The sequence below is a fragment of the Antechinus flavipes genome, chromosome 3, assembly GCF_016432865.1.
Source record: "Antechinus flavipes isolate AdamAnt ecotype Samford, QLD, Australia chromosome 3, AdamAnt_v2, whole genome shotgun sequence".
Classification (NCBI taxonomy): Eukaryota; Metazoa; Chordata; class Mammalia; order Dasyuromorphia; family Dasyuridae; genus Antechinus; species Antechinus flavipes.
Window position 1 is genome coordinate 629,606,530 of NC_067400.1, and position 23,872 is coordinate 629,630,401.

The following is a 23,872-nucleotide window of genomic DNA, read 5'->3' on the forward strand; positions in this document are numbered from 1 at the left end:
AGGTTCCAGGAATCGAGCTACTAAGTCCAAGATGGGGGCCCATGCCTGCGACCAAGGTTCTGGGCTCTCCAGAAGGCTGTGGTGTCCCTACTCTAGGAAGCTCCCAGACCACAGAACGCCACGATTGGCTCGTCGTTGGGCGCACGTGCCCAGTTCTGGGCCCCGTGTTTCAGGACACCACTGCTGAATGAGAGCGCCCTCGGAGCAGCTTCCCCTGGGATGGGCCTCAGGCTCATGTCTATGAGGATCAGCTGTCTCCTGGAAGGGGGCTCAGGTTGGCGCTCCTCGGCCCAGGGGGCAGAACAGGAGGGCGCTTCCCAAGCAGCAGGGCTGCCCCACAATAGAAGGAGCTGTCCCCGAGGCAGCAGCCCCCTTGGAGAGATTCCACTGAAGTGGACCCTGAGCTCCCTGCCAGTCCTGAGATTCTCGGATGTCAGGCGCTGAGGAGAGGGGATTTGAGGGAGATGTTGGCAGCCTCTGTGGGGACCTCCCACTTGTGGCCAGCAATTTTACCCTCCCTGGGAGCCCTCACTGCCGCCCGGGGCCTCCGTGACTCTTCTTCCCCACACCTGGCTTGGCGGTCCCCCAGGAGCGCGGGCTGCAAGCTGGGCACACTCACCTCCACCTCGTCCCCCTTTCTCCAGCCCAAGGACACGTAGTAGTGGGCATCAGTAAAGTAGTGGCAGATGGTGGGCAGCTTCTGGGGTCTGCAGCTCTCCGAGAAAAAGACCCGGGGGTGGTCGCTCAGGACGATCGGGGCATCCGGATGGATCCCGAGTTGCTGGAGAAGGGGGGCAAGGTGAGATGACTGCCCTGCCCCCTCCCCTCCCTCAAGAACCTTCCTCCTCTAGGCTCCCCAGGTACTCCCTGGGCCTCCACGGCCTCCAGGCCAGACTCTCCCCACAGCAGTGGGTCTCCTTGGCCCAGGTCCTCACTCCTCTACTTGGACTATGGAACTAACTGCCTGGGGTGGGGGTGGGGGTTGCCTGCCTCAGTCTCTCCTCACTCCACTCCAGCTTCCATTCAGCCTCCTAAAGCGTAGGTCCAACCACTTCATCCCCTCCTCAGGAGCCTGTAGTAGCCCCTTTCCAGTCTCTTTACGTGGGCCGCCCATGGGGCACTGGGACCCTGCCCTCCCAGAGCTTCTATTTTCCTGGGAGTCAAACAGTATCCCTGCTAACCCAGCCCATCCCAGTAGCCCCACCCTCAAGCGTCAGGTTTGGCCAGGAGCCAAGGGAAGCCGGGGGGCGGCCTGGCCTGGGGGCCGTCCCCCACAGGACACCAAGAGCAGAATCCAGGGGCCGAGTTTTAGGACTCTCTATTGGAAAGAATGGGGAAGCTCCTTCTGCTCTCTGGGTTTCAGGCCTCCCGTGGCCCCTTGGACAATGCTCTGGAGGCCGAAGGTCATGAGCCCCTCGGAGCTGGACCAGGCCGGGTCTCCCCTCCAGGCCCTGGCAGCCTCCTCGGCCTCATTTGGCCTCCGAGGAGACTGCTCCTAACAGCACTGGGGGCCCCCACTCTACACACGTGTCAGCTTGGAGACCCTCTTGATGTTCCCCCCTCCCCCCGCCCCAACTGCAAGGTCTCGGAGGAGGAAGGTCTCATTTTATGTCTCCTTCTGTGTCTGTGCCTCCAACCTCTGGCCCGTGCAGGAACCTGCAGATGTGCTGTCGAAACCTCCCACCCGCGGCTCTGGAGCCCACCGGGCAGCCCGGCACCACGGGCGGGCGGGAATTCTCACCTTCACACTACGCCGAGAGGCCAGCCCGACGACATCTGGAGACGGGGAGCTCACTACCCCCAGTGGCATCCCTTCCACCGGGGGATGGTTGTGACCAATGGAAAGCACCCCCTCAGGACCACCATCTGCCTCCTCACGGCCCACGGGACCACAGAGGGGCCAGAGAAAGCTTGGAGACCACCATCTGAGCAAACAGGCCCAGAGACGGAGCGACTTGCTCGTGGGATCAGAAGCCAGGCCTTCCGGAGTCCCCTTGGCCCGGGAGGTCTCCCCGTGGCCCTGCCCGTGAGCCCCTTGCACCCCGACTTCAAAGCACTTTGTCTCTTTGGGCCCGCCTGCCTGGGCCTGTCCTGTGCCGGGGCACCCTGGGGGGCCGGGCTGCCGGCTGGGAGGCCGCTGGGGCTGCCGGCTCTTACCGTGCGCTTGTTCAGGACGTTGCTGATCTCTTTCTTCATATGTTTCCACTCAAGAATGAGCTTTTTCTCAGCCATCTTTGAGCTTGCTAAAGGCCTCCTGGTCCAGAACCTCCTGGGACCAAGAACACATTTACACACATGGCACCAGGGTGCTGGGAGGGTCTCGGCACAGCTAGACCTCTGGCCTCCAGCAGACCATTGTTAGCTCTGGGGACCACGGAGGCCCAGACAGGAGGGAGGGGGGGGATGTGGGACCACCGAGGCCCAGAGTGGGGGATGTGGGACCACCAAGGCCCAGAGTGGAGGGGGGGGTGTGGGACCACCGAGGCCCAGAGTGGAAGGAGGGGGGGATGTGGGACCACCGAGGCCCAGAGTGGGGGATGTGGGACCACTGAGGCCCAGAGTGGAAGGAGGGGGGGATGTGGGACCACCGAGGCCCAGAGTGGGGGATGTGGGACCACTGAGGCCCAGAGTGGAGGGAGGGGGGATGTGGGACCACCAAGGCCCAGATTGGGGGATGTGGGACCACCAAGGCCCAGAACTGGGGGATGTGGGACCACCAAGGCCCAGAGTGGGGGATGCTGGATGGGGGCTGGCCTCTGGGGCTCAGGAGTCTTGCCAGAGATGGGAGGTAACAGAAAAGATCCCCAGTCCTGGAACCAGACCCTGTAGGAACCCGAGGCTGCCTGATGCAACCTCTCATGTGCCAGGGAAAGGAGTTCACACACAGGGAAGGATACCTGGGATACGATGTGCTGTAGGGCTCCAGTGCCCAGGATTGAAAGGGAGGTGTTCTCCTCGTGGGGTCAGCTTCCTGACCCCTGCTCTAGGGGCGCTGCCCCAGATATCGGGTCCTCCTCCCTGGGCTGGCCACTCTCTTCAATGCCCAGGTCTTTGCTGTCCCTGTTTAGATGGGCTTCCGGACCCCCACCCCCAGGTAATGAGACTGCTGATTGCCCTCCCCTTTCATGACAGGTCATTGTTCCCATTTTACAGAGGAGCAAATTGAGGTTTGGGGACTTGCTCTGCCCGAGACCAGAAAGTCTGGTGGCCCGTCTCTACCCCTCACTGATCAGACCTCTTAGGAGGCTCTTTCTAGCCTAATGGCAAGCTCAGGGGAGCTGCTCCCTTCAGTTGCAGCCAAATGGGCCAAGATGGGCAAGGAGGAACCGTGGAGCCACAGTGGGATCACTGGTCCTCCCTCCATGGGCGCTGGTGGCAACTCCCTGAGGTCTTAGGGGATGACCTCCAATGGCCTGCTCCTGCGTGGCTGTAGCAGGGAGGGAGGTTCCACTGGGGGGCACCTAGCTTCTGGGAAGGGCAATATGAAGCTGAGGACAGGATCCTGGGGTCCTGGGAGGAGAAGCCCTTGCCCCCACCCCCTGCCCAGCAGGCCAGCCTCCCCAGCTTCCAGGGCCCTACTCACCCCCGCTCTCCTCGCTCCCTGCGGCCCCAAGTTTAGCTCTGGATGCTTCCAGCTCACTTTTTAATTTCACCGCAGCTGATCCCTGGAGGGGGAGAGGGAGCAGGGGAGGAAGAAGAGGAGGATAAAGAGAATGAGGGGAGGAAGAAGAGGAGGGGGAAGAGGAGAAAGAGGATAAGGAGAGGAAGAAGAGGAGGAGAAAGAGGAGGAGGGGAGGGGGAAGAGAAGGAGAAAGAGGAAGAGGAGAGGAAGAAGAGGAGGAGGGGGAAGAGGAGGAGAAAGAGGAGGGGAGGAAGAAGAGGGGGGAAAGAGGAGAAAGAGGATAAGGAGAGGAAGAAGAGGAGGACAAAGAAGATGAGGGGAGGAGGAGGGGGAAGAGAAGGAGAAAGAGGAGGAGGAGAGGAAGAAGAGGAGAGGGGAAGAGGAGGAGAAAGAGGAGGGGAGGAAGAAGAGGGGGGAAAGAGAAAGAGGATAAGGAGAGGAAGAAGAGGAGGACAAAGAAGATGAGGGGAGGAGGAGGGGAGGAAGAAGAGAAGAGGAGGAGGAGAGGAAGAAGAGAGGAGGGGGAAGAAGAGGGGGAAGAAGAAGAGGAGGGGGAAGAGGAGAAAGAGGATAAGGAGAGGAAGAGAGGAGAAAGAGGATGAGGGGAGGGGGAAGAGGAGAAAGAGGAAGAGGAGAGAAGAGGAGGAGGGGGAAGAGGAGAGGAGAGGAAGAGAGGAGAAAGAAGAGAAGAGGGGGAAGAGGAGAAAGAGGAGAGGAAGAAGAGGGGGAAGAGGAGAAAGAGGATAAGGAGAGGAAGAAGAGAGGACAAAGAGGATGAGGGGAGGAGGAGGGGGAGAGGGAGGGGGGGGGAAGGAAAGAGGAGGGGAGGAAGAAGAGGAAGAAGAGGAGGAGGAGAGAAAGAGGAGGGGGAAGAAGGAGAGAAAGAGGAGGAGAGAAAGAGGAGAAAGAGAGGAAGAAGAGGAGAAAGAGGATAGGGAGGGGGAAGAGGAGAAAGAGGATAAGGAAGGAAGAAGAGGAAGAGGAGGAGGAGGAGGAGGGGAAGAGAAGGAGAAAGAGGAGGAGGAGAAAGAGGAGAGGGGGAAGAGGAAAAGAGGAGGGGAGGAAGAAGAGGGGGGAAAGAGGAGGAGAAGAGAGGAGGGGGAAGAGGAGGAGGGGGAGGAGGAGGGGAGGGGGAAGAGGAGAGAGAAGAGGAGAGGGGAGGGAAGAGGAAAGAGGAGGAAGAAAGAGGAGAGGGGAAGAGGAGGAGGGGAGGGGGAAGAAGGAGAAAGAGAGGAAGAAAGGAGGAGGGGGAAGAGAGAAAGAGGAGGAGAAGAGGAAGAGGGGGAAGAGGAGGAGAAGAGAGGGGAGGAAGAAGAGGGGGAAGAGGAAAAGAGGAGAAAGAGAGGGAGGAAGAAGAGGAGGAGGGGAGGGGGAAGAGGAGAAGAGGAAGAGGAGAGGAAGAAGAGGAGGAGGGGGAAGAGGAGGAAGAAGAGGAAGAGGGGGAAGAGGAGGAGAAGAGGAGGAGGGAAGGAAGAAGAGGAGGGGAAGAAGAAGAGGAGAAAGAGGATGAGGAGAGGAAGAAGAGGAGGAGAAAGAGAATGAGGGGAGGAAGAAGGGGAGGAGGGGGAAGAGGAGGAGAAACAGGAGGAGGGGAGGAAGAAGGGGAGGGGGAAGAGAGAAAGAGGATGAGGAGGAGAAAGAGGATGAGGGGAGGGGGAAGAGGAGAAAAAGGATGAGGAGAGGAAGAAGAGGAGGATAAAGAGGATGAGGGGAGGAAGAAGGGGAGGAGGGGGAAGAGAGGAGGAGGAGGGAAGGAAGAAGAGGAAGAGGGGGAAGAGGAGGAGAAAGAAGAGGAGGGAAGGAAGAAGAGGAGGAAAGAGGAGGAGGGAAGAGGAGGAAGAGGAGGAGAAAGAGGAGGAGGGGAAGAAGAAGAGGAGGGGGAAGAGGAGAAAGAGGATGAGGAGAGGAAGAAGAGGAGGAGAAAGAGGAGGAGGGGAGGAAGAAGGGGAGGGGGAAGAGGAGAAAGAGGATGAGGAGGAGAAAGAGGATGAGGGGAGGGGGAAGAGGAGAAAGAGGATGAGGAGAGGAAGAAGAGGAGGAGAAAGAGGATGAGGGGAGGAAGAAGGGGAGGAGGGGGAAGAGGAGGAGAAAGAGGAGGAGGGAAGGAAGAAGAGGAGGAGGGGAAGAAGAAGGGGAGGGGGAAGAGGAGGAGGAAGGAAGAAGAGGAAGAGGGGGAAGAGGAGAAGAGGAGGAGAAAGAGGAGGAGGAAGAAGAAGAGGAGGGGGAAGAGGAGAAAGAGGATGAGGAGAGGAAGAAGAGGAGGAGAAAGAGGAGGAGGAGGGGAAGAAGAAGGGGAGGGGGAAGAGGAGAAAGAGGATGAGGAGGAGAAAGAGGATGAGGGGAGGGGGAAGAGGAGAAAGAGGATGAGGAGAGGAAGAAGAGGAGGAGAAAGAGGAGGAGGGGAGGAAGAAGGGGAGGGGGAAGAGGAGAAGAAGAGGAGGGGAGGAAGAAGAGGAAGAGGGGGAAGAGGAGAAAGAGGAGGGGAGGAAGAAGAGAAGAGGGGGAGAGGAGGAGAAAGAGAGGAGGGAAGGAAGAAGAGGAAGAGGGGGAAGAGGAGGAGAAAGAGGAGGAGGAAGGAAGAAGAGGAGGGGGAAGAGGAGAAAGAGGATAAGGAGAGGAAGAAGAGGAGGAGAAAGAGGAGGAGGGGAGGAAGAAGGGGAGGGGGATGAGAAGGAGGATGAGGAGAGGAAGAAGAGGAGGAGAAGGAGGAGGGGAGGAAGAAGAAGGGGAGGGGGAAGAGGAGAAAGAGGATGAGGGGAGGAAGAAGAGGAGGAGAAAGAGGAGGAGGGGAAGAAGAAGGGGAGGGGGAAGAGGAGAAAGAGGATGAGGAGGAGAAAGAGGATGAGGGGAGGAAGAAGGGGAGGAGGGGGAAGAGAAGGAGGATGAGGAGAGGAAGAAGAGGAGGATAAAGAGGATGAGGGGAGGAAGAAGGGGAGGAGGGGGAAGAGTTGGAGGGGGAAGAGGAGGAGAAAGAGGAGGAGGAAGGAAGAAGAGGAAGAGGGGGAAGAGGAGGAGGAGGAAGAAGAGGAGGGAAGGAAGAAGAGGAAGAGGGGGAAGAGGAGGAGAAAGAGGAGGAGGGAAGGAAGAAGAGGAGGAGGGGGAAGAGGAGGAGAAGAGGAGGAGAAGAGGAGGAGAAAGAGGAGGAGGGGAGGAAGAGAGGAGGAGAAAGAGGAGGAGGGGAGGAAGAAGGGGAGGGGGAAGAGGAGAAGAAGAGGAGGGGAGGAAGAAGAGGAAGAGGGGGAAGAGGAGGAGAAAGAGGAGGGGAGGAAGAAGAGGAAGAGGGGGAAGAGGAGGAGAAAGAGGAGGAGGGAAGGAAGAAGAGGAAGAGGGGGAAGAGGAGGAGAAAGAGGAGGAGGGAAGGAAGAAGAGGAGGGGGAAGAGAAGGAGGATGAGGAGAGGAAGAAGAGGAGAAAGAGGAGGAGGGGAGGAAGAAGGGGAGGGGGATGAGAAGGAGGATGAGGAGAGGAAGAAGAGGAGGAGAAAGGAGGAGGGGAGGAAGAAGGGGAGGGGGAAGAGGAGAAAGAGGATGAGGAGAGGAAGAGAGGAGGAGAAAGAGGATGAGGGGAGGAAGAAGGGGAGGAGGGGGAAGAGGAGGAGAAAGAAGAGGAGAGGAGGGGGAAGAGAAGGAGGATGAGGAGAGGAAGAAGAGGAGGGGGAAGAGGAGGAGGGGAGGAAGAAGGGAAGAGGGGGAAGAGGAGGAGAAAGAGGAGGAGGGGAGGAAGAAGAGGAAGAGGGGGAAGAGGAGGAGAAGAGGAGGAGGAGGGAAGGAAGAAGAGGAGGAGGGGAGGAAGAAGAGGAGAAAGAGGAGGAGAGAAGGAAGAAGAGGAAGAGGGGGAAGAGGAGGAGAAAGAGGAGGAGGGAAGGAAGAAGAGGAAGAGGGGGAAGAGGAGGAGAAAGAGGAGGAGGGAAGGAAGAAGAGGAGGGGAAGAGGAGGAGAAAGAGGAGGAGAAGAAGAGGAGGAGAAAGAGGAGGAGGGGAGGAAGAAGGGGAGGGGGAAGAGGAGAAAGAGGATGAGGAGAGGAAGAAGAGGAGGAGAAAGAGGAGGAGGGGAGGAAGAAGAAAGGAGGAGGAGAGGAAGACTAGAATCACTCCCTGCCCCAGGGCCTGGGGCCCAAATCGGGCCAGCTCGGGGCCCCAGCCTCCCTCCTGGGGTGCACGGAGACTCGTGGTCAGCGGCCCATCCTGGGCCCCTGACCAGCCTGGGCAAGCTGGTCACTCTCCTCTCAGGCCTCCTGCACCCTCCCCACCCTTCCTGAGCCCGAGGTCTTTCTGGGTCTGCCTCTGCACTGCCTCCAGTCGGCATCCCATCAGCTCCCAGGAATCCGGTTGCTACCCCTACACAGATGGTTCTCAAGCCTAGGGATCGGGCCCCTAGCAGCCTCGCGGCTGAGCGTCCCAGACCCTGACAGAAGTCCCTGCCCTAAACTCCCCCATCCCAGCCTCCTGGGGCTGGTCAGTCGATTTGGGGACGGAGAGAGAAATCGACCACTTCCTTCAGCTCATTTTACAGATGGGGAAACTGAGGCAAGTAGGCTAAGGGATTTGCCCAGAGTCACACAGCTAGCGAGGATCCAGGCCAGCTTTGGGGCAGGCACCGCGGGCTCCGCACTTCTCCATTACTGTCCCTCTGGGCTCCTCTCCCCGCCCCCCACCCAATATGGCGCCAGGGCCTGTCCACTTCCCCTGGGCTCATCTCTCCTCGGACCCTCCCCCGCCCTGCCCCTGCCGGCTGGCCGAGTCACTCGGCAAACTCCCGGCCGGTCACCTGCAGGATCTACCCCGGAGGCAGAGCTTGGCGGGCCAGACTCTCGGCCGCCTGCAGCCCCTCCCCCGCCCGCGGGGTCATTCCTGGTAACACTAGGAGCTTCTCGAGGACACGGCTGCCCGGCTCAGCCCCTCCCGCTCTGGGCCCGCCGGGGATGCCCCGCCACGAGGGAGCGCCCGACCCAGGCTCACGGGAACTCGGAGGCCCGGCGCCGCCCACCAGCGAGCGTCGAAAGGCGTGGGGCGGCTGGGGGCGGGGGCGGCCTTTCGGGTTGTTAGGACGCCTTTACCTTGGAATCTAGCTTTGGAAAAAACTAAGGGGAGGAGGGAACGCGCGAAGGCTCCTCATTCTAATTCGGGGCCGCGCACCAATGGAAGCCCCAAGCCCTTTAAGGGGCGGGGCCAGACCAGGCAGAGCTTCTCCGGGAAAGAGCTTCGGGGAGGGGGATGCTCCGGGAGCCCCAGCGTAGGTGAGTTCTCTCATCCTCCAAACATTTGATAACTCCTGTTGCTGTTGCCCCACCCCTTCCCCACCCCCCTGAACACGCATGCGTCAGCGCCAGGCCCAGGCGCATGCGTCCTCCCCCTTCCCTTCAAGGGGAAGATCTAGGGTGTGGGTGAGGGAGGTGGCCACGAGGTCCTCTGCTGATGGGCGGGGCCGGTATGTTTGGCTCTGCTCCTTCCCGCCTTTATAAACCCAGTGGTGAGTCTCAAAGCCCCCACCCCAGGTACGGAGTCTGAGTGGGGTCATGTTCCTGGAGGGAACGAACATTAAGCACCTAATGTGTGCTAAGGGTCTCACAAATCCTGTCTGTTTGGTCCTTGCAACATCCCTGGGAAGGAGGCTCCTCGAGGGTCACCTTGGATCCCCCTCTCTTCACTGCGATGGGCTGGGATCGGGCCCCACTTAAGGCATCCCACTCCTGGGCCTCCGCTAGACCGAGTCCTCAGCTCCCTGCCAGGGTTCTCGGCTCTTTGTCCTGGGAAGCCCACCTGCTTCCAACCAGGGCTGGGGGAGAATACTGAGGGCCCCCCCACTTGGGCACACCCCCACGGGAGATGCCGATCCGCATCTGTGCCCTGGCAGAATGACACTCCTGGGGCTCTCTCGGCCGACATGTCCTCTCCCATCTCCTCAGCATCCCATTTCACCAAGACAGTGTCCAGCTGGCCCAGGCTACCCAGAGGAGGCCAGCCATTCACTATTTGTGACGGTCTTTTATCTAACAGAATGGGGGATGGAGCTAAGCAGGTGAGGGTCAACTCAGGCCTTCCTTCACATGGTTAGGTCTTTGAGGCATTCAGAGAGCCCCCTTGGAGATCCCAGGCTGGAGGTGCCCAGCTCCCCCCTGGACACCCAGATAATGTCTTACTGGCCGCCCACAAGCCACATTAGACAATCCGTGTAGACATACTACCTACCTTGCAAGGACATAGTGTGGTGTGAATATATGAAAAAGGGTTGGTTTATAGGCTGAATAGGTTACAGTGTATGGATGTTATAGAATATTGTTCTGTAAGGAATGACCAGCAGGATGATTTCAGAGGCCTGGGGAGACTTACAGGATCTGATGCTGAGTGAAATGAGCAGAACCAGATCATTATACATGACAACAAAAAGAATATGCAGTGTTTAATTCTGATGGCTGTGGCTCTCCAACAATGAGATGATTCAGGCCAGTTCCAGTGTTCTTGTGATGAGGGGAGCCATCTGCATCCAGAGAGAGAACTGTGGGGACCAAATGTGGACCACAATATAACATTCTTACTCTTTTTGTTGTTTTACTTACTTTTTCTTATTTTTTCCCTTTTGATGCATAGAATTGCTCATGTTGAACATATATTGAATTACTTGCCATCTAGGGGAGGGAGTGGGGGAGAAGGAGGGAAAAATGAGAATACAAGGTTTTGTAAGGGTGAATGTCAAAAAATATCGATGTATATATTTTGAAAATGAAAGGCTTTAATTAAAAAAAAAAAAAAAAGAAAAACCCAAAAAGGGGTTTCTTACAGAGAACAAGAGGGTGGAGAGAGTCTTCTGGGTTTCTTCTGTCTCTAGGCAGCTAGGATTTGGGTTTTTTTTTTTTTCCAGTTTTGTTTTGTTTTTATTCCTGGACATGAAGTTCTCATTAAGAAGTCTAAGTAGCCCAAATATGTCTGCTTGAATCTAATTACAAATCACTGATAGAAGCACGCAACATGCGGTTCAGCATGTGGTTCAAAAGTTTCCAAATCTGGTTCTTGCTCTGTGGGGTCCCTAAGCTTTGCTTCCGTGTCTCAGCAGAGAATGTGGAGACTAGGATTTGAAAGAAAATGCAGAGCTTTACACTTTACAAATTCTAGTTCATGGAACCCCAGATAGCTTTCTTTGTAACACTTTGGCTTCTCTTAATGCACTTTTGTTCTGGCTGGATTGTACAGCTTGTATAATAGTTATCATAATGCTTTACTTTCTCAATAGATGGAAGAAGCATGCATTGGGGGGGGGAGGAGGGGGACTTGAACCCTGGACCTTCAGATTAAAAGTCTGATGCTTTACCGACTTTACGGATATGGGCTACCCCAAATATTCATTTGTGTCTGACCTGTGACCTCAGGCAGACCTGAGCCCATTGGTGGGATCAGCCAGTTGGACATGTAACTAGACTCAAATATGTGATGTCATGTTGGTCCTCTGAGTACAAAAGAGAGCAACCAACAAACCAGGTGGGGCAAGGACTGACAGAATGGTGAGAATTTGGAACTCAAATTTTCTTTAAAAATGTAAAAAAACATAATTGGAAAATTTTTAACTAAATAAAAGTACAACAGAATATTAAACAATGTGCATGTTTTGCTTTACAAAACACTTAAATATGATACAAGCAGTTGACTGCAAAAAATTTTATCATTGTGTTCCCTTTGGGGTTCTCTCCAACTCAGATTGGTCCTCCTCAAGGATGATTAACTCAGGTTTATGGTATTCTGTGGATCCATACTACTAAAATGATCATTTGTGAGTCCCTATCAAGGGTTTTACTTTAATCATCTGCCAGTTAACACAGTTGGCTTTACTGAGGGCCCCTTTCACAAGAATTGTTGTAAAGGAAGCATTTTACAAAGCATTAAAGCTTTAATTTTTTTTTATGTTAAATCCAGTATGTGTAAACATATTTAAACAATTCTCTTGCTGTACAAGAAAAATCAGATCAAAAAGGAAAGTAAATACTCATTTACAAACAAAATGCAAACAAACAACAATAAAAAGAGTGAGAATGTTACGTTGTGATCCACATTCAGTTTCCACAATCCTCTCTCTGGGTGCAGATGGTTCTCTTCATCACAAGATCACTGGAACTGGCCTGAATCAGATCAATGTTGGAAAGAATCCATCAGAATTCATATAATCTCATTGCCATGTACAATGATCTGGTTCTGCTTATTTCACTTAGCATCAGTTCATGTAAATCTCCCAGGCCTCTCTGACATCATCCTGCTGATCGTTTCTTACAGAACAATAATATTCCATAACATTCATACACCATAATTTATTCAGCCATTCTCCAATTGATGGACATCCACTCAAGTTTCAAGTTTCTTGCTACCACAAAGAGGGCCGCCACAGACATGTGGGTCCCTTTCCCTCCTTTGGGAGATAAGCCCAGTAGAAACACTGCTGGTTCAAAGGATATGCACAGTTGAGAGCCCAAATTGCTCTCCAGAATCTGTATCCAGTCACAATTCCACCAACAATGTATCAGTGTCTCAGTTTTCCCACATCCCCTCCAATGTTCGTCATTATCTTTTCCCGTCATTTTAGCCAATCTGAGAGGTATGCAGTGGTGATTCAGGGTAGTCTTAATTTGTATTTCTCTGATTAATAATGATTTAGAATACCCTTTCATATGACTAGAAATGTTTTCAATTTCTTCATCTGAAAATTGTCTATATCTTTTGACCATTTGTCAATTGAATGGGAAAGCCTTAGTTTTTTTGATAATTTATAATACTCAGAGTAAGAGAAGCAGTGATATGCCCTTAAGAAATATTAGATTTTTTGCTATTTTGTGTACTCTTACTTTTCTAAAGACACATACCCTACTAACATAGTTTTCTGACTTTTTAGAACCAACCTCTAGTTAAAAATCTTACTACATTCATTAAATCCATTGGGGTTTCTCTCCAGGGTAAATTCTCTTAGGTGTTCTGAGTGAAGTCTAAATGATGGCTGAAGGTTTTCTCACATTTGTTATTATTTCTCTTTAGTGTGAATTCTCTGCTGTGCCCTTGAACTTGAAACCATTTACTGAAGACTTTCCCACATTCATTACATTTAAGTGACTTCTCAGTGTCTGTCAAGGGAAAGTTCTTAGTGGGTGCTAATAATGAACAGGAATTTCCCCTTTTTACATCCAGATTCTCTTCCATATTATGCCCTCTCTTTCTATCTCACTTCCCAACCTCTTTTTTGTCTTAGCAACCAATTCTTTATGAGGTGCTGCTAGAGTTGAAAGTCATCATCTTGTGGCCAGATCTGATGTTAAGCCTTCCCAAAGCTAAGGGAGGTATGGAAGGTTGAACATGGCTGGTGTAGACTTTGGAAATTTCCATTCATTTTGTCACCTTGAACAGGCATGGGAGGGAATGGAGAGAATTAGTGGTGGGTCTCATTACATAGGACTAGGGAAGCACCAGATATCAGAATTTAGAATGGGGAGATCAGGCTGGAGAGATATTAGGATATAGTATTGTCAGACTCATTACTGGAGGATGGGGGTGGGGACCTTCCAGAAAACGCAGGGCTGCTTGTCAAGATACAGGGCAGGGGATTCTAGCCGAGGTACTGTTTGGATTGAGTCCTCTTATGTAAGTCCCTTCCAGCTCTGGGGTTCTGGGTTAACCTGCATTTATATAGTGCTTTAAGGTTTGCAAAGGGTTTTCTACAGGTTCTCATTTAATTCTCACAATGAGCATCTTGGGGGAGCATCATCTCCTTTTCACGGGGTGCTGAGGCACAAAGCATTGACACCCACAAGCCACAGAGCTGGCAAATGTCAGGGGCAGCCTTTCTGACTGTGAGTTTGGGGCACCATGCCGCCTGTGCAGGCCTAGACTTAGCTGCCCCCTTTGCAAAGAAGAATAATAACAAACATCTTGCTGGATATTAAAAACTCATTATATTTTAACATGAATTTTCTCACTGAGCAATGGAGGGTGTGAGGCAGGCACTCTCTTCAGGACTGCCCTTTGGTTCTAGCCCAGCACGCTGCTGTCTCACAATTCCACCAAATGCACAGGGCTCCTTCCTGGGTCCTGAGCACCTCCATTCAGAGGCTCTTTCAGGTGTGAGTTCTCTGATGTAGAAAGAACTTGGAGTGCTGACGAAAGACCTTCCCATACTCACGGTCCTTGTAGGGTTTTTCTCTGGTTTAGAAAACAATTAGAACTGTGATCCAAAGCTTTGCCGACTCAGCACACTGGGAAGGCTGCTCCCCAGCACTGGTCCATCAGTGCTGAATGAGAACTGAGCTCCGGTTAAAGGCCCTCCCACACTGGATCCACAGATGAGGCTTCTCTCCAGCATGAATTCTCTAGGGCTGAATCCTTGTCCAAAGACCTTGCCACGCTCACTGTTCCGATAGGGCTTCCCACCAAGGTGGATTCTCGCCAAGGTCAGACGCCAATTGAAGCATTTCCCACACACATCACACATGTGCGACTTGACTTCAGCACGGCTCTGGTGTCACGCCCTCAAAACGTCTCTCCCATGGGACTCTGCCCACACATTACTGGGTTAGACCGCAGATGGACACGTCTCTCCAGTTCATCTCATGGGCCAGCGGCCGCTCGTGGAGGAGGGCCACTGGGATGAAATCCCATTCCAGGAAAATAGATCTACTCTGGGAAGGGCCAAGGATTGGCTTCCATGTTCAAGGCTGTCCCACACAGGCTCCTGGTCAGCAGCCCCGCTGGGTCCCTCCAATACAACCTTCTGTGCTTCTCCTTTGATGAAATTGGGCTCTTTAGTCTCAGGTGAAGTCTTGCAATCTGAAACAAGAAATAAGAATGATAAGAGTAAAAGTAATCATAATGCTGCTGATGATAAATAGTTAGCATTTTTAGAGTGCCTACTATGTGCCAGGCACCACGCCCCACATTGGGCGCCATAATATAATGTTCTCTTTTATCAAATATATGATCGTTCTCTCTGGGAGCAGGTTTCTTGGGAAGGTTTTCTGGAGACAACCTTAGTTTCAGTTCAAAGTAATAATCACCTCAAATGCAGCCAGCTTTTAAAGTAGTTCTTTATTGTCTCTTCTAAAATAGTCCAATTTTCCTTGGTTCTGAGAGCTCTTGTTGCTAGTCCTTTGCTTCTAGCTCAACTCCAACTCCTGGCTTCTCAATCTCTTCAACTCCCTTACTTCTGCCCCTTCCATCACCCTCTTCTCCCTCTGGATTCTGGGGCCTTCTCAGGCCTCCACCTCCCAAGCTACCTGTAAGACCTCTGCTCTCCCTTGAGGTTCCCTCTGGTTCTCCTCCCACCTGCCTGGCCACTCCTCCTCTGCCAACTCCAGTAATGCAGGTGCTCCCCAGGCCTGTCTGGGCCTTCTCCCCCCCTTGCTGCTGCTTGGGAAGACCATGAAGCTTCCTTCATTATCCCCTGCTGGCGATTCTCAGGTTGGCTCTGGCAGCCCTAGCTTCCCCTAAGGTCCTGGGGCCAGTCACACCTCTTGGGCCAAGGCCGTGTCCAAAACTGGGCTAGCCATCAAATCCTGCTGTGAGCACTTGTGAGATTTGGGGCAAGCCTCAGGCCATAAAACGAGGTTGCTCTCCAGCATCAGAAGCCCCTGCCTGGATGGCCCCAGAACCTCACCACCAGCCCCAGGTAATGCCTCAGAAGGCCACTCTATCGCAGGAAGGCTGCTTCCCTTGGGGTCCAGGCTTGAGTGCAACATTCCCTCTGGAGGTCTGATGAGGCAGAGAACAGAAGGACGCTTTCCCCTCCGTAGGGGGGAGGGGGGCATTGTGCCCCACGTATTTGATTGCGGCATCCCAAACTGCTGATTCTTCCCAAGTCTATGTCTGACCATAAAGTCCCGGCAGTGTATTTGCGACATTGATTTCTTGAGCCAGAGGGGAAGATTTTACATTGATCCCCACTCCAGCCCTAGATTCAGCCCAGTGTTGCCCCTTTAAGATCTCTTTGGATCGAGCGTTGGCAAGATTGTGGAAAATGGGAGAAAGGGACACATGCGACAGACAAACGTCCTGGTTTTCAAAAGGAATCTGCGAGGATGGGCCAACGATTGTGACTTCTGGGAGCTTTCCAGAATAGAAAATTAAAGGGATGCTTCCTTCTAGAAAGGGAAGCAATGATTCCAAAGAACTAACCTGGCAGTTGTAAACTGAGTGGCTGGCTGCCCATCAGTTGGAGAATGGCTGAATAAGTTGTGGTATATGTTATGGAATATTATTTATAATATCATTAGTAAAAAAGGGAACCAAGATTACTAAAGGAGGGGATAGGGGTGTGTGGAAAGGGAAAGAACTTACAGATTAGGCACATATTGATCAGAGACTGTTGGTTAAAGTAGATCAGGCCTGTAGATCCCAGTCACGTGATTTTAGTTAGATAAGGCTGGACTGCATTCCATTGTCCAAAGTAGGGATTAGGGGCAGAAGCTGTAAATCACCTTGTCTGCTGCATCCCACTGACCAAATAGGGGAATAAAAGTTTATGTGACCAAATATGAATGTTATGGAATATTACTGTTCTGTAAGAAATGACAGCAGGATGAATACAGAGAGGACTGGCGAGACTTACATGAACTGATGCTGAGTGAAATGAGCAGAACCAAGAGATCATTATACACTTCGACAACGATATTGTATGAGGATGTATTCTGATGGAAGTGGATTTCTTTGACAAAGAGACCTAACTGAGTTTCAATTGATAAATGATGGACAGAAGCAGCTACACCCAAAGAAAGAACACTGGGAAACGAATGTGAACTATCTGCATTTTTGTTTTTCTTCCCGGGTTATTTTTACCTTCTGAATCCAATTCTCCCTATGCAACAAGAGAACTGTTCAGTTCTGCAAACATATATTGTATCTAGGATATACTGCAACATATCTAACATATATAGGACTGCTTGCCATCTAGGGGAGGGGGTGGAGGGAGGGAGGGGAAAAATTGGAACAGAAACGAGTGCAAGGGATAATGTTGTAAAAAAATTACCCTGGCATGGATTCTGTCAATATGAAGTTATTATAAAATAAAATAAAATAAAATATTAAAAAAAAAAAGTTTATGTGACCAATCACACCATATAGAGGGTGGGATTTTGGAGCTTCTTTATTTGAAACATATAAAAGCTGTGAAGATTTTCAAGGGAGTGGCTCTATCCTGCTGTGAATTTGGCTCACAGACCAGGATGGAGTCCGCTTCTCAAGATTCTAATAATAATTCTGCTTTCTCTGAGTGATCTCTGTAGTAATCACTTGGAGTAGGTTTTTTTGTCCAAATGTCCAGGATGGGGTCTTTGGGGGAGATGGCTATGTACACCCCGGCAGGGACAGGCGCCCACAGAGCAGTTTTCTCCACGGTTTCTGGCTCTGGGTGTGCAGCCTCCCTCCCTCTTAGACAATGGCCTGAGTCAAAGGTACAGCAGAATTGAAGACTGAAGAAGGAAGTAGAGTCCTGATGGCCAGCAATGCAGTCTGGAAGACTTACACGTGTAATTCAAGGTATGCTTTCAGGGATAAGTCTGGGGGTCCATTGGCTGGGTCAGGGGAGACCCCAAGGGATTAGCTCTCCTAAATTTGTTTTTAATGGGGACTGTTGTCGACCCCAAGGAAAGGACTCCTTGAATAGGCTCTTGGATGACTGCGAGCATGAGGGTGAGCACTGGTAATGGGATAGAAGCAGTCCAAGAATTTGTCAGGATGGTAGCTAAGTATAAAAGGATAAAAAGAAATGTAAAAGGTGAAAATAGAGCTCTGCCTATATGTGTACTATATGTTTATATGTGTATGTTTGTTTGTTTTGTGTTCCATGTTAAAAAGTTAGCAAGCTTGTAAGAGATAAGAATTCAGCTTCTGTGTTGCAGGCTTAGAAAATATCAGGTTGAATTGTTGGGAGTTGGAATTCATTCAGAGTAGTAATGCTTTCAGAGTGCTTCAGGATGTATTGGTCTTAAATCATGGAATATCTAGGCGTTCTCTGTGAAGATAGAGAGATGCACTAAAGGACTTGAAAGTTTAGAGAAGCTCCGTTTGGATTCTGGAAAGAAAAATTTTCAAGGTGAAACAAACTTCTCCAGGGGAGTCCTGGGAAAAGCCTCTAGTTTGTTTTGTTGATTTAAAAGCTCTGTTAAATTTTAAGAATGATGATTAAGAAATTTAGGAATTGGTTATTTTAATGTTACTTAGTATAAAATTTGCTTGTGGTTTTAAACTTTTTAACCTGAGGTACTAGTTTGTAAGTAAGGAAAAACTGTGCTGAAGAGTTTTCAGAGCCTGTTAGAGTAGAGGACAATAAAAACCTTATCTGATCGAAACTCAGGCAGGAGATTTCTAAGATGATTCTGAAATTGTGGGTAACAATTTTGCATTGCCTTTGCATGCTAGATTTGTTTACTTTGAGTAAAAGATTTGGAATTTGTTTGAATATTGATACCTTTATTACTAAAGAAAAAAAAATTATCTATTTTAGAAATGGCAGGAAAAAAAAAAAGCAGTCTGCTAGTAGGATTAAAGGGAAAGAGCAATAAAATTCAAACTTAGCCTGGGCTGAGCCATAAAAGCTGCTTGGATGGATAAGAAATGCTAATTGCTGTGAGAAGAAATATGGCAGAAGGAAGAAAAAAAGAAAGAAAACTTTTAAAAATAGCTGTATTCATTTTGATTCACTATGTTACCTTCTGAAACATATTGGGTAATTTGTTAATATTGTAAGTTATGCTTTATGGAGTTTTTCTAGCTATTCACTATATTGTGAATCTTAAAAGTTCTGAAGAGAACTGGAAAGACGAATGCAAGAGATTTATGAAGGATTGATTTGTAGGAGCAAATTGAGAGCCTGAATGATATCAAGAAGGAATCAGTTGGAAAAAGAAAGGAAATAAACTGCCTAAATCTTGAGAAGGAATCCCGTGTAGAAAATGGAGTGGAGAAACAGGAGGGAATCTTTTGTCCAGGAGTGCAGGAGTGGGGAAAGTGTGGCCACATGGAATCCTCTCCTCTCTCCCCCGTACCAAGTGTATTCCAGTCATTTTCTGTAGTGGTTTGGTTAATTGACTGAATATTTGTTTCTTTGATACATAATGGTTTTCTTGTTTAAGGAATATGATCATAAATGTGATCTATAGTTTGAAAGAGTTATTCAAAAAGTTTAATTGATATTTTTAAGAACCTTTCAGATTCTTTTATGAAAAAAAATGAAGTTTTAATTAACTGTATTGATGCCAATTATTTAAAGGGACTCCAAGGATAATAGTTTTTGCCTTTGTCCTTTTGAAAATGTTTTTGTCATGGACAATATGTAGTTTGGGATTTTTCTGTGTATTGGGTATTTTAAAAGCAAAATGATTGGTATAATATTCAATTTATGGAACATCTACTTGGGTATTAAGAATTGTGTGAACATTCTGGGATAAATTTCTTACTGTTAAAAGTCTTACAATATGTAGAAGATCCTCTTGTGGCAGAAAGGAAAAGAGTGACCTTATCCAAGTTTGTTAAATTATTTAGGAGCATTTAAACAATTTAAAACAAATTGCAATTTGTGAAACATGAGGTAAAATATTAGGTCATTGTATAAGTGAAGGGGAAAAGAAATTAGATCCTGTAAATTACTTGAAAGAAGGAATGGAAACAGTAAAGGTAAGGGATTGGCACACAGGGCATTGGTCACTGAAATTTTGACTAATCCTATGTTACCTAAGAACATTGCAGTGATTCATGTGCAGGGTCACCAAAGAGGAGATTCATTTGAGGCGATGGGAAACCACTTTGTGGATGAGGAGGCGAAATTGGCTGGAGAAGAGGAATTTGTGAGTCCGGAAGAGAAGATGGTGCTAATTCTGGCATTTCCGCCTCCAATGCCTCCACTTTTCCTTACCCCTTAAGAGAAGCAAGAAATCCAAAACCTTGGTGCTCAGGGGATAAAGAGGGCACTGGCTCCTCCCTGACAGCAGAGAGGTACAGACTACAGCGGATAGGGGACACGTACTCCAACATTTACATCAGGGCAGTCATCAGGGTGTCCAAAACCTGTGTGACATAGTGCTAAGTTGGTGGCAACAGGTTTGTACACAATAGCGGTGTCCTGCTTGTCAAAGGAAGAATAGGGTGGCCCAATGCCAAGTCCAAAAAGGAGGAAGGCCTCCTGGTATCAGGCCTTTCCAAAGCATATATGTGGACTTTACCAAGCTACCATCAGTGGGGCGTCGCTAATAACTGTTGGTCATAGTGGACCATCTGATCTCATGAGTAGAGGCCTTCCTCCCTTGCCTGGGCAACTGCCTCGGCAGTTGTGAAAGTATTCCTTGAGCATATCATTCCAGGGTATGGGTTGGTGGAATAGGTAGATTCAGACCAAGGCACCCGTTTCACGGCTAAAATCTTCCAATCTGTTGCCCGAGCTCTAGAAATATCCTGGGATTTACATACCCCATGGCATCTGCCCTCATCAGGTAAGGACCGTTCCAGATCCTCCTGACATCAGATACAGCAGTGCTACACAGCAAAGAAGGTGGAATCAGCATACTCAAATTAAAGGAACGGTGGACCCTCCGAGAGTGTGGATTTCCAAGCTGAATCCAGAGAACGAGCTGAGACAAACATTGAAAAGGAATCGATGAACTGTGCATGTAAAATCCTGATAGTGATGTTGATCTGGGGTACCTTATTGGGGCATTGCCCAAATCAAACAGGGGCAGGGCCATGGATGGGAGAGAGTGTGAATGGACCTTTACTCTTCGACCAGAGAGGGTAGATATTATAGATTATAGTAAGTAAAAAAAGAGATGGAGCAAGTCAAATATTGTTTATGATGATGGGTCCACCAGCATTCATTAGGGGGTATTGAGAGATGTTTGAAGGAATTTAGTTGAAGCCTATTTGTCAAACACCTCATAATCTATTCAAACCAGTGATGCTAATGGGTGGGGAGGTGCCCGGCCCCAGCACAGATTATCAAGGAATACGGACTGGCGACATGGGCCCAAGATGGTGGTTGGGGGTATCGGACACCAATATATATTATTCAGATTAATTCAACTGCAAGCAGTCTTAGAGGTAACAACTAATCAAACTGCTCAGGCCCTTAATCTATTAGCTGATCAAGCCACCCAGACAAGAGAAGCTATTTTATAACATAGGTTAGTTTTAGGTTATCTGTTAGCAGAGGAAGGAGGGATCTGTGAGAAACAAACCTGTCCACCTGTTGTATGTAAATTGATGACAATGGACAAGTAGTAAAAGAAATGACCAAGGGCACTCGCAGGATAGTTCATGTGCCTGTGCAGGTCTGGAAACCCCCCTTCACAAATGGCTGGTGGTCTCTGTTTGATGGTGGCTGGAGGAAACCGCTCTCGTGGTACAGACATTGCAGTCAGGGGTGTTATTCTGTTCCCGCCATGTTTGCCCTGTATAATTACATTGGTAACAAGAATAGTTCAAAGATCATTGTCAAGAATCTTACAGACAGAGGATGCCATTAAAATGACAGAAAGAGGGATGGGAGGCAGTAGCAGGGGATGATCCAGGTGAGATTAACAAGCGATGTGTAGAGATGTTAATTGAGTTTAGCCACAATGTTGGTTCTTCATGAGGAAACATCTGTACACACACACACACACACACACACACACACACACACACACATATATATATATATTTATGAATAACGGGGGATTGGGTGGAAAGGGGAAGAACCTACAGATTTAGCACGTACTGACCAGAGACTGTTAGTTAAAGTAGATGAGGCCTGTAGGCCTGGTCCCGTGATTGTAGATAAGGCCTGGACTGCATTGCATTGTCCAAAGAAGGGATTGCGGCAGAAGCTGTAAATCGCCTGGTCTACTGCCCTCCACTGCCCAAGGAGGGAATCAAGGTTTATGTGACCAATCGCCACACACAGAGGGGGGATCTGGGGGGCTCTTTGTCTGAAACGGATAAAAGCCGTGAAGATTTTCAAGGCAGCGGCTCCCAGACCAGGCGGGGGCCGCCTCTCCAGAGTCTGATAAATCGTTCTGCTTTCTGAGTGATCTCTGCGCTAGTCACTTTGGGTGGGTCTTTCTGTCCCAACAGGAGGCGGCTACGGAAGTTTTCCTAGACTTTATCTGACAGTCTTTTGTCCTGTTCTTGCGGAGAAGACCGAGAAAATGTGACTGGATGCTCCTGGGCTTAATGCAGTCAGAACTGGGGAGGGGCTAGATCCAAGGTTCACATGGATCCGGCCAAGTCACTTCATCTCTTTGCCTCAGTTTCCTTGTCTATGAAATGGGGAAACAGCACCTACCTCTGCTGTCGTTCGCTGCTCTAGCTCATCTTACAGATGAGGACATGGCAGTTGCAAAACCGGCGCCAACCCACGCTCAGACGCACGCCTGCGCACATGTGCGGCGGTAACTGACCAAAGGCTTCCCTGCGAGAAGAATCTCGCGGCCGAGAAACAGTTAGCCAATCAGCACATGTTCTCCCCTCAGGCCCCGCCCCAAGAATGCCTCATAGCAACACCATGCCGGAAATGCTGTTGCCCCGCAGCATTCTGGGAAGTGTAGTCCTGCTCCGGCAGCATCCTTGGGGGAGGAGTGAGAGCGAGGTCCAGCCTTCCCGTTTTACGCCAGCCGGATTGAGAAAAGAGTAAACTGAGGCGAGGAGTAAAGAAGGAAAGAATGATAGGAGTGTGGGAGGGAGGGGAAGAGAGGAGAGCAAAGGAGGCTTGAAGTCCACATAGTCACACGTCCTGCCCGGACCTCAGTTTCCCCATCTGTAAAGGGAAGGGACTGGCTTCAAGGGCCCCAAAGCTACAAGAGAGCGGGACTCCGTTTGACCCCAGCGGCCGGTGGCCACTCGCAGGGGCGGGGACACCCTCGCCTAACGATTGCGGAGTTCTCCTCCTGACGTGACCTCGGGAAAAGTGAGCGCTCCCCCTCTGGAGGACCTACTGTGCGCCCCCCCTCTGGAGGACCTACTGTGCGCTCCCCCTCTAGAGGACCTACTGAGCGCTCCCCCTCTGGAGGACCTACTGAGCGCTCCTCCTCTGGAGGACCTACTGTGTGCTCTCCCTCTGGAGGACCTACTGTGCACCCCCCCTCTGGAGGACCTACTGTGTGCTACTTGGCACTGTGCCAAGCACTTGACAAGGATGATCCCGGTCCCCACAACCTGGGCAGAGGCGCTGGGATTCTGCCCACTCCGCGAGGAGCACCGCCGGCCCTCCCCCCAGCCAGTGAGTGTGGGGGCCTCGGACTTTGTAGTTGTAGCGGGTCCCAAATAGTGCGATTGGACTTTAAGCGCATGAGGATGGCTGGCTGGATGGAGAGAAAAAGATGGATGGAGAGATGGAGAGACAAAGAGATACATGAAGGAGTAGCAACAAAGACAAACCATTATGTGCTTATTGTGGGTTAGGCGCCGTGTTCATTTTGGGAAGACAGACATAAGCAAATAGGAAAGACAGTCCCCGGCCCCAAGAAGCTGACCTTTCATTGGAGGATCATCGCACAGAGACGCAAGCTGTAGAGTGAAGTCCTGATCCTCCCTAGTCAGCGGCTCCCCAGGAGAGAAGGAAGACTTGAGGAAGGGGAAGATAGAGGAGGAGGTGGGGAGGGTGGGCGGAAAAATCTTCCCTTCTCTGTTTGCAGTCTCAGTGACTTGGGCTGAGCGGGGCATACAGGAAGTGCTAAATAAATGCTTCCCCCATTTGCTTTCTTGGTGATCTGTGCTTGAATACTACCACAAGAAAGAGCTTCTACTTGCAGTATGGAGAGGAGCAGAGAGAAGTTACGGGGGTAATAATGGGGGGGGGAAGACCATCATTAAAACATTTAAACAATAGAAAAAGGAGTGTGGAAGGGGACCCAGAGCAATTTTATTGCTGTTCAACTTTTCGGCTCTACCTCCTCCACACTTTATATATACGTACACAGACACAGTCCTTTAAAAACGCTATTTTCCTTTTTCCTTCGAATGGATACGTTTGAACGACAAACACCGCTGTCTGAATGAAGATATGCTTCGAAGGGACCATATTTCTATATTATGTATGTTATTCTCTCCACGATCTGACGCACACGTGGCTCCCATCCTATACGTCCAGTTTCTGAGATCCGCTGTAATGAGGAGGACTCCAATGAGCTTTTAGGCCTGGAACGGAAGGCGAAGCTTTAGCCCCTGCACCCGCACAGGTTGGGAGCAGAGGAAGGAGAGGAGGAGTCCTTGCTTTAGGGCTACTGAGCCCTGACACTCCGGTTTTGAGTTTCCAGGTCCCTTCTA